The sequence below is a fragment of the Sebastes fasciatus genome, chromosome 20 (genome assembly GCF_043250625.1).
Source record: "Sebastes fasciatus isolate fSebFas1 chromosome 20, fSebFas1.pri, whole genome shotgun sequence".
Taxonomy (NCBI): domain Eukaryota; kingdom Metazoa; phylum Chordata; class Actinopteri; order Perciformes; family Sebastidae; genus Sebastes; species Sebastes fasciatus.
In genome coordinates, this window is record NC_133814.1 from 4,941,016 (window position 1) to 4,952,667 (window position 11,652).

The window sequence follows — 11,652 nt, forward strand, 5'->3', positions numbered from 1 at the left end:
GAATATGACAATAGAACATAAATAATTTTGTTTTACTTTTGTACTTTGTATGGGCACTGATGTTGCAATGGGACAATCGATTGACTTTCACTTCTTGGCAATATATGCACGTTGCCATTACCTACAAGCCGCAGGCTCAGCCGTCGTCATGTTGAGAGCCGTGTGGAGGCAACAGAAATGCTCCCAATCTTGCATTTAGCCCCTTTTAAGTAAAAGTACAGAAGTATAATCTACAAAATATTCCAAATAAAAGTACTCACCATGCATCAGAATGACCCCTTTTAGAGTTATATTACCACATATTATAAAAAAATGCATTAATGTTGCTGATATAAATATGTAAGGATCTTTTTATTGATGTAGTAGAGCTCATTGTAACTACTTTATATACTGTTAGGTAGTTTAATTTGTAACAATACATCAAATTTGATGTTTTGAATAGAAAATCTTAACCAGCAAAGTAACTAGTAGGTCTGATTTAACTGTTAAATATGTGTAATGGAGTAAAAACTACAATATTTTGCTCTAAAATATATTGGAGTAAAAGCAGAAAGTTGCAAAAAAATAGAAAAAAAAGTCCTCAAAATTGTACTTAAGCACGGTACTTGAGTAAATGTACTGTCTTCTACTGACAACTGTATCAATATGCGTCATCTATGAGTGTATTTTCACCTCACACACACTCTCCCTTTGTCCTCTCTTCAGCCAAACACAGTGCGACTCTCCAAATCCCAGTAATATGAGGTGCTCTGCACTGGTCACCGATGGTAACCTGCCTGCACACGCCCCCCCCTCTGATTGTTTATTATGCTTTGTGGAGATGTGGAAATGTAAATCTCAGTTCAGCCTAATGTGGACAACATGTGCTACCTGAAGTCGCCTTTTAATAGCTCACAGATGTCAGGTAGAGAGCTAATTTCACTGCTCTGCTGTATAGCTGCACACACAGACACCCACAGGCCTTTTTGTTCAACAGATACAAATCGTTTTTTTCTTTTCCCTCCCTGTTATGTTGCTGGTTTACTGCTCAAACTCTGAATCACTCAGTAATTCTCTCTCTCCCTGACCAATTAGGCCTTGTGGTCTCCAAACACTACAGCCTAACATCGGCGGCCTCCTTCGTTCCTCCGGGCCCGGTTTATTTACACGAGGCATGCTTATTTAAGATACTCACTTTGAACACAAATAGAAAGGAGCAGTTTGGCTCCGCGTTAATAGCTCGTGGGACGACGCTGCGGTCGTGTGCGCGCTGCGTGCCGTTATACACAAGGCCACCGAACCGTGTTTGCTTGGAGAGCTAAAGAGGCTGAACGCATTGACTCACAGAGCAGCGGCAGAGGGGTGGAAAACATGGTGTTGCTATTGACAGAGTAAATATGGTTAATAGAGGACGGAGGGAGGAGATGGTGAGGTATAGAATGGACAAGGTGGAGCATCAGATGTGTCAATGAAAAAAGGGAAAGGGAGATAGAGAAGACAAGACAGCTAGTTTCAAGTTTTATTGATGCGTGTATATGCAAAGAGGGCACCACAATCAGTAGTGGAAAGGTATACACAACACCAAGGAATTTTAAGAATGACAATGATAACCCATTAGAACACCACTCCCCCCCCCCCCCCCCCCCCCCATGGAAAATATAACATTTCATTATATTACAATAAAAGATACATTTAAATAAATTAAATTCTTTAAATTAAAAAAATATATATTATAAATAATAATATATATAAAATATAATACAATAATATAAATTTTAAGTCACAATGATTACCCAATAGAACACCCCTTCCCCCATGAAAATAGTAATAAGAATAAGGATAATATTACAATAAAAGAAACAGATTAAAAAAAACATAAATGAAATTGTATAAATAAATATTGAATACATAAATATATGTAAATAAATAATATATATATCAAATAGAATATAATGTCAATTTTAAGAATCACAATGATAACCCAATAGAACCCCTCCCTCCATGAAAATAGTAATAAGAATAATATTGCAATAAAAGACACAGATAAAAAGAACATAAATAAATGAAATTATATAAATAAATAATAAATACATAAATATATGTAAATTGATATATATGTAATATAATAATATAGATTTTAAGAATGACAATGATAACCCAATAGAAAACCCCCTCCCATGAAAATAGTGATAAGAATAATATTATAATAAAAGACACAGATTAAAAAAAAAAGCATAAATTAAATTATGTAAATAAATATTGAATGCATAAATATATGTAAATAAATAATACATATAAAATATAGTATAATAATATCATTTTTAAGAATGACAATGATAACCGAATAGAACATCCCCCGTTAAATGTTTATAATAATAATAATAATACAATAAAAGACACAGATTAAAAAATAAATAAATGAAATTATATAAATAAATAATAAATATTAAATAATGAATACATAAATATATATAAATAAATAATAATATATACTGTATATAAAATATAATATAATCATGTAAGTAAATAAATACATTAAACACAGTGAGTGTTTAAATGAGTAAATTTAAAATAAAAATAAAATAAGAAAAATGATTTGATAAATTAATACAAATAGAAAATTTAAATAAATAATAAAATTAAATTAAATGCAAATATTTTAGACCCAAAATATAATATAATAAAATATAAAACCCAACTAAGACTTGACAATTGGTAAGAAGGACAACTACGTGAATGAACCCTTTCCTTGTACACCAGCAGTGAAGAGCAGTTGTTCAGCTGTCACCTAGAAGATCTGCACACCTCAAACACACATGTAAACACATGTATGACCTCCACTCCCATGTGACATCTTGTCAAAACTGTAAAAGAAAAAAAACAACTAATCTGAGATCAGCATATGGTTGAACACTCCTCCTCCTCCTCCTCCTCCTCCTCCTCCACATGTCAAACAGACAAGTTAGACTCCAAAAATGATTCATATATCAACTGTTGAATAATAAATTCCGTACGTTCGACTCTCTAAAGTGAATATTTTATATCAGAGTTGCACTTTTGCAAATTGCTTTCCTGCTTTCAACCAATTTCAGTCAAACAAGTTTCAAACAAACAGTTTGTGAGAGATCTGTCTGTGGTTTGAAAGCTGCTGCAGGATGAAAGTGCAGTCCACTCTGTGGTTTTTTAGGTGGCAGGGGGATGACCAGAGGCTGGTGGGTGCAGCAGGCGAGCAGGCAGGCAGGCAGGCAGGCAGGCAGGCAGGCAGGGCGAGGTCTTGGGAAACTTCTCATCTCTTCTTGGAGCTACAGCGTAAAAAATTTGAGCAAACAGTGGGAGTCAACTGCTAAACCCTGTCTGCTTTTCTTTGGGAGTCCCATCGGGCCTGCTTTGCATTTCTGAGCTTCACAGCTATCGGGAGTGACAGATGTGTGTCCAGCTTTCTGATATACATTAAATTTTAAAGGTGCAACGTTTGCCAAATTAAACATTAGTATATTGATTTAAATTTGCTTGTATTACCCTGGTATAATAACCATAACCCCATGAAATTCTTCATGGGAGGGTTGAAAGCATGGTATGTCTGAAGACATTTCCCACTTTTCCTGTTGTTTTCCGACAGAAAGGCCCTGTTCAGACCTGGCATTAATATGCGTCCTGAGTGATCGGCTCACAAGTTGACAGCTTTAAGTGTCCACCTAATATATTATACCTGTATATCCGCATGCGTCTTGAGTGACCGCTTGTGATCTGATCTCATTTCCCCGCTCTACATGCAAATAAACACGTAAACACACGGCTCATACAGCAGACGTTGTGACATAATATTACATGAATGTCAGTATTAACATCCTACATATTCGTGAATTTGGGTACATTTTATTAACATCAAAATCCTTTGCCAGGCAACAGCTGAGCCTATAGATAAGAATATTTTAATAAAATACAGTTGTACCCACAGAATGCAGTAGAGCACATAAGCCGTTTCCATGTTGCGGGGCTGACAAGTGCCTGCATCTGCCTGTCTATTCACCTGAGGAGCGCAGAGACCTGCAGATCGTCAGTTGAGTAAGCGGTCCTGCTTAAAGAATGCGGCCCAGACCACTTCTGAATGTGGTCTGAGTGAGCGGATCTCAATGAATCCTCATTGCGTCTTGTGTGCGTTCACGCCTGCACCTAGAGCAGTCCACTTGTGATCCGATCACTCAGGACGCCTGTTAATACCGGGTCTGAACAGGGCCTAAGAGGATATACGCTGCGGTCACGCAATGTCGGCAGAATGGGACGGACCAGAAAACCTCCCAGTGTTATCAAACTTCTCAAACTATTCCTGCAGCATGATTGGCACTTTTTCTGCCATGTATTCATGATCCATATTCAGTATATTCTTTTTAACATAACTAAATACAGCACTTGAGAGTTGTGTTATTGCATACTCCTATTGCATATTCCTATTGCAGCGAGTAATTTTAAACCCAGCCATGTTGTTTTTTTTCCCTAACCCTAACTAAGTGGTTCAGTTGCCTAAACCTAAGCAAGTTTTTTTTTTTTTTAATTCAAAACATTAAGCACGTGTTTACTGCAACCGAAAAGTGACGCAGAGGGGTCTGATTAAGAGCGCCAGTATGTGACGAGTTGGGGTGAGAACATGTTGGTAATTTGCATCGAGTACGTTGAAAAATATCTAACTTTGGCGGCAGATTTCGGTCGGACCGTGTGCACTGTGTGCCACAGGAAGTTTTTTTTTTTTTTTCGTATACTATATGGATTTACGGACACAAAACAAAACTGTGTGGAAACAAGGTGTTAGTGACGTACGTGAGTTAAGTAACAAAAGTACGGTAAAATAAGTTCACGTTGACTTTTCGTTTCACAAAGGACATGAACAGTGGTCTCCTGGCTGAAAGTCCTGTTTGTTTGTTTGACCCAACCATCCACCCCATGTGGAGTTTGTCACTCTTTATACTGCGTCACCTGACTTCCTCCTTTGCTTCAGTCATATTTACTATGGCCACTAGAGGTCTGCATTGTCTTCTTGTATTGGTATCAATGATCAACCATGTGAATAGATAACAGCCTTTTGAACGTACTAGTAGGTGTAGCAGGCCCCTTCTAACCCATATCTATGAGGCTGATAACCGCTGATAACGCCCATTCAATCGGCTGATAAAATTTAAAGCAGGTGCATTTGTATTTTCATTGGAGTATTTCTGGAATATTGCTGTGGGAGAACCGCATCCTTCCCCTTTTTGTTTTAGCTTGGTTCCAGACCTGTGAATCTACTGTATGCCCACATCTCTTTTTTTCTGCAATTAAAGTAGGTCTGGTGTTGTGCTCATTGAAACAACCAAGCAAATCAGAGCTTTGTAGGTGGTAGGATGTCATCTTCCTGTGTCGGAGCCAGAAAAAGAATAACAACATCCATGAGAGATTATTACATCAAAATGGCGACAAGCATGGGAGAGATTGGCGCAGATGTACAAGGTCGATTTACAGAAATAACAGTACATGTATGGGTATATTTTAGGGCTGTCAATCAATTAAAATACTTCACATAGATTAATCCCATGATTTTCCATAGTTAACCGCGATTAATCACATTTTTGTATCTGTTCAAAATGTACCTTAAAGGGAGATTTGTCAAGTATTTGTGGGCAAATATGCTTGATTTATGCAAATGTATGTATATATTTATTATTGGAAATCAATTAACAACACAAAACAATGACAAATATTGTCCAGAAACCCTCACAGGTACTGCATTTAGCATAAAACAATGCTCATAACAAGGGCCAACAGGCAACAACAGCTGTCTGTGTCAGTGTGCTGACTTGACTATGACTTGCCCCAAACTGCATGTGATTATCATAAAGTCTGTAAAGGGGAGACTCGTGGGTACCCATAGAACACATTTACATTCACATAACTTGAGGTTTAGAGGTCAAGGGACTACTTTGAAAATGGCCACGACAGTTTTTCCACGCCAAAATGTAGTGACCTAAGCAAGAATCTGAAGGAAGCATCTCATCTCTTGGTGCCTGTAGCTTTCAGATAGGTGTGATGTGCCGTTCTCAGAAGAACCGGGAGTGATTAATAGCCGCCGCGAGCCCGTGTGTGTCTGTTCCGCTCTGATCTGAGCGTCTGGGCAGCGGGTGTCTGTTGACTGAACGTCATTCTGCTCCTCGTGCTGTTTAAACAACACTTAGAAAAGACCCAGGCAAACTCCCGAGGAGGATCGCTCAGTCTGCCATCCATCACTGACCCAACTCCTGCTGCCAGACTCTCCCTCCACGGCTCCGTTTCTGTCTCGAGATTTCACTTTCCCTGCTTTTTTTTTTTTTTTTGCTCTAAAATGATTAGCTAAGCAAAAACCTGGGCTGAAAATCATCCCCAGAAAAATCACGTCCAAAATTTAGCGAGTCCTCTCCAGACTAAAATCCTGCAGAAAACAGACACTTCATGCCGCTGGACGCATTTCCCAGCAACCTGAGTTGTCGCTGATTAAAATATGTGCATTAGCTGATCGTACAGCGCGGTGCGAGAGGTTGGAGGAGCGAGAGAGGAAACCCAATCCAGTCGGGCTGAGTCGAAAAAGCCGCAGAGGAGTACCGTTTCCCTCCAAAGATATGGCTTGTGCAAACAGCCCCTCGCTTTAACAATAACAATGGTCTCACCCAGCCAGGCCAAGCTAACTAATGACAGATCCACACCTTAATGCTGAGCAGTTGTTTGGGTTTAGGCGAGGGAGGATATGTGTGTGTGTGTGTGTGTGTGTGTGTGTGTGTGTGTGTGTGTGTGTGTGTGTGTGTGTGTGTGTGTGTGTGTGTGTGTGTGTGTGTGTGTGTGTGTGTGTGTGTGTGTGTGTGTGTGTGTGTGTGTGTGTGTGTGTGGGGTGGTTTTTGGGGGGAAAGAATGGCAGTTGTCAGCGGGTGGCTCGTGCCACTGAAAAACTCCCTCCTTCCTTCCCCGGACGGAGAGCGGCACCCATGATTCGGGCGGAGATCGAGGGAGAAAATCTCTGACGCAGCGAAACGCTACTCTGAGCGACGGAGGACTTCCAACCTTAACGCAGCACATTTTTGCAGCTTATTGAATTGTGCAGCAGGCAGGATGGGAGGGAGGGAAGAAGGGAGGGAGGGAGCGCAGACGTCTCAAATGATTCCTCGGTGTGTTTTCGGTCCTCTCTCTTTTGTAACAGTTACAGCTTGTCTCTTGGCCAGCAGCGCTCCGTTTCCTCTCTGGGCCCCGCTCTGTCTTCACCGTTGCGGTAATTGATGCCTCGGAGTGTGTAATGATTTGATGTGCTTACGAGGTTTATTTGGTGTCAGGTGGAGGCAAATCTTATTTTAGATGCATGTGCATTGTAAATTCACATACAAACTGTGAGCATGTCTTCCTAGCCAGAGAAGATGCCTCATCAGAAACTTATAAGACCAATGTATAAGACCTGAAAATATGAAAGGTTGTGTTTTCGTTAGCTTAGAATGAGCCCTTCATATCTACATAGGGAGCGGGTCCTCTTCATGGAGTCCGCCATGTTGCTCCGCCATGTTTCTACAGTAGCCCAGAAAGGACAAACCGAACACTGGCTCTAGAGAGAGCCTTTCACGTTTTTACGTTACCCGAAGGCCGCCGTATTCCCTCGACACACTTGTGAAACTGAGGTAACGTGAGCTGCAGAGTGAAAAACCGTGGTACCGCCAGCCGTCATCTGACTTCCGTTGCTCCTAAAGTAGTGTTATTATGGTAAGGACGGCCTCTGAGTGAGATGAACGGCGTTACCACGGTTTTAGTCCCGGCTCACGTTACCACAGTCTTGGAAAGGGAGGAGTGAGCGGAGGGGTACTCATTTGGTTGCAATCTGCAACCACACCACTAGATGCTGCCAAATCCTACACACTGTACCTTTTAAATGCGGCAGAAATATATAGAATACATTTATTATTTACAAAAGAAACTGTACTGAAGAAAACATCCTTAATATACTTTTTTTTAATATCGTTATTTGTATGTATTCATTGAACCTCATTCACAAGTTAGACCAAAATGAGACAGCAGCAGAGACGATACAGTATGAAAAACCCCCCACAATATTTAACTCTAACGCAAAAAAACTACTACTACAAACCTACTAACTTTTCCTGGAGCTTTCAACCTCATCTTACAGTCTCCATATCTGTAAAATGTCATATCCATTCTTCTTAGATCTGACATCGGCTTTTATGGTAGACAACTCAGCAAAAGCTAGTAAGTGGACCTTGAGGTAAGATTTTTTTTTCATCAAAGTTGATTCTAATGTTCAACAACACAGCCTGGTGTCCTACAAATTAGGTTCCCATACAACGAAACTATATTGTCAGTGTAATTTAATTTCAAGGGAAAACATATTTTCTCCCTGATTACGATCGTTTTTGACGTCACAAATACGTTTCTAATCAAAGTGTGCGTAGGGAGGAGGTCCGTCCGTGTGGATGGATGGGTTAAATTAAACCAACATATCCTCATACAACGGTTCGTAGGATTTCTTATGAAAAATGATTCCTCATTTTTTTGTGCATTTGCCTATGTCTTGCAACACGTGTCAACTTCCGCTCCAGTTTTTCAAAATAAAACTACTGATGTTACGAAAAATGTTGACTTGGTTAGGTTTAGGCAACAAAACTGCTTAGGTTCAGGGTTAAAATAACAAACCAGAAGTAGCGTACCTTAAGTATAGAAGTTTTAAAATTACAGTACATTACTTTTTCGTAGGTATAGCTACGCAGTATAAGAACAGCCTGAACAAACACAGGACTTTCACCCAGGAGACCGCTGTTAGTGTTCCATGTGAAAGCAAAAGTCAATGTTGACTTATTTTAACGTAAAATATTTAACGTTATGTTCGTAAGTTATGTAACAAACTTACTTATTTTAAGCCAAACGATAATCTTTTATTAAACCTAACCAAGTAGTTTTGTTGCATTTTTGTTTTGTTTTTTTCAATTTACTACATTTTTAAAACTGCAACTGTAATCCAGGAGAAAATACTTTAGCCCCCAAAAAGTAATCAAGAATGCAGTTTAGTTACATCGTAACATAATTTTTAGGAGACAGGGTTGAACAACAAGGGTGCACACATTTGGTTTAGCTGAATGACGACTGAATTCCATTCAGCTCCTTCCGTTTCAGGGTCCTAGTATTGTGCATGCTGGCTCATTGTCACTCTGTCATGACCAACCAACACACCAATGTTTTGCTATGTTCGTGGCCCTCTGTGTTAGCGCTGACATATTAAATGGATCAGGAAGAGGATAATAAAAGTTCACACCAAATATTACAGTAATTAAAAAAACATACACCATAAAATATTTGTAATATTCTTGCCTAATCAAATTGAATCATTACTCGAGAAGGATTCTATCTGCTTCCTTACATTTGAATGAAGTTTGGTGGTCCTACAGAGAACCTGCATTCTTCTACTTAATGAAACGGTGATGATATCTCACTGCTTTGGCTGGCGCGTCCCTCCACTGAAACCTCCATCCTGCTTCAACCACAGCCATCCGGATTAAAAGAGCACTTTTAAAGGAAGGAAGACTTAGAAAGCTTTGATGACAGAAATAGTTACAGTCCATTTCGCTATACAGAAAAGCCACAGAGTTGTACTTTTTTTTTATTTGTTACAGTAAAATGTTTGTAGAAGTAATTTGTCAACTTCAGAATCATGCTGCAGTGTCAGATGCTGCTTAGCTCTTCTAGTATGCCAACATCTGCTAATTAGTGCTAAACATAAAGTACAGCTGAGGCTGATGGGAAGGTCATTAGTTTTGCAGGTATTTGGTCATAAATTAAAGTATACGGCGCAAGACTCCTTGGTTGAGATTTGTTCATTTGAGTCCAGAAGTGAAGTGGTATTAATTACCTGACATCTTTTCAGTCATTTGTTCTCTCTTGTTTCATAATATTGATAATCTAGAAATGTATTAAAGGTGAGACACTACAGGCAAAAACATAGTTTTTTTTCATGCACTGGTCATTTTTTATGGAGTCATAGGAGTGCCATGAAAATAATTGAATAAATAAACAGTATTTTCTGATTTATGGAATGATAAAAAGAGCTATCTAAAATTCCCTCTGTTAAAACCTTTGACTCTAATGTATCAACAAAATGAAACAATCATTTTGAACCTGGCTTTATCCAATGTATGCAAATTAGCACATATTTAATAAGGTAATGCATCATTTGCATATTGAAACATAAAATTTCAGAAAACTTGTAATACAAAAAAATTATTATCTTAATGTAAGTAGTCAACTGGGGAAGTTTCATGGTGGTATCGATTATTTAGAATTTTTTTTTTTTTTTTTACCCTATTCACCTGTAGTCTCCCCAAACTGTGTTCATGTCTCCCCAACATCTGATCCTTTTATGTTGCTTGTAAAGAGAGCAACCTCTGTGGGGATATGCATAAGTACTTCAGCTAACAGCAGTAGCACGAAGTGTAAATTGCTACTTTGCATAATGTACGCAAGTCCATTCGCCCCCAGTTCATATTACACATCTCAGGGTTCTTTTCAAATCTCCTCTCTTGGATATGTGTCAACGGAAGAGAGCAGGATACAGTATAGGATACAGTACAGTACTGTGACTTTCCTGTCTCAAGTGTAGAGAGATGGTGTGAAGCAGGGACACTGAAGGAAGTTGAGTGTAACCGCAGTAGTTCGGTGAAACACTGTCACGTCCTGCTCCGGGCTTTCATAACGCAGACTGCATGTAGGGGAGAGCGTGCCGAGCCACTCAGCATCCGTTCTCCGTCTTGTAACCTCGACCCAGTAACCTTGAGCAGATGTCAGGATTCTGACCTCGTATGTGTGTACAGTATATATGTGTGTGTGTTTTCTGCATTAACAGAGATGTATTTTTCTCGGGATTGCTCAGGGTTTTTTTATTGGCAGAAAATAAGGTTTTGTGGTTTACATAAGCCTGAGAAAATACAGTAAACAACATCCATTATTTCTGTATCTCAGCTGGGAGTTATTAAAATCCTGTTTTGAAACTACATCAGTGCATTATCATGGCCGGATAATGAAACATTAGTGGTGATGATGATGAGAATGGATAATGTCAGCTTTCTATTAATTCCATGTGTAGTTAAAGTAAATGTGCTAAAACTTGTGAATATAATGAGCACTTGTTAGCTTATTTCATTCAAAACTCAATGCAGGAATTGGTGAATTGTTAAAGGTTCTCTATGGTATCCAGAGCATTAATATAGCAGCAAACAACTATTGTCTATGTAAAGATATAGTGGAGTAATGTCTACCTGAGCAGAGAATGAAGTCACTCTGAATGTCACTCTCCCTCTGTGTGTGCTGTAATCCGACAACAAAACCACTTAGTTAGGTTTAGGAAAAAAATGTCATGGTTGGGCTTAAAATAAGTACAATACGTACGGAAACAATGTAACATTAGTATGGAAAACACATCACAAATGTCACGAAAAATCATGTGACAAACGTCACTATCGTAACTCACAAAACAAAACACCAGTCTAGTGGTTGAAAGTCCTGTGTTTGATGGACCCACCCACTATATGCTGTCTTTCTTTCTTTCTTTCTTTCTTTTTATTCTACGTCACTAGCTCCGAGTGCATATATTCACGTGGATGCATTTACATTGCAGTAAGTACAGACTAC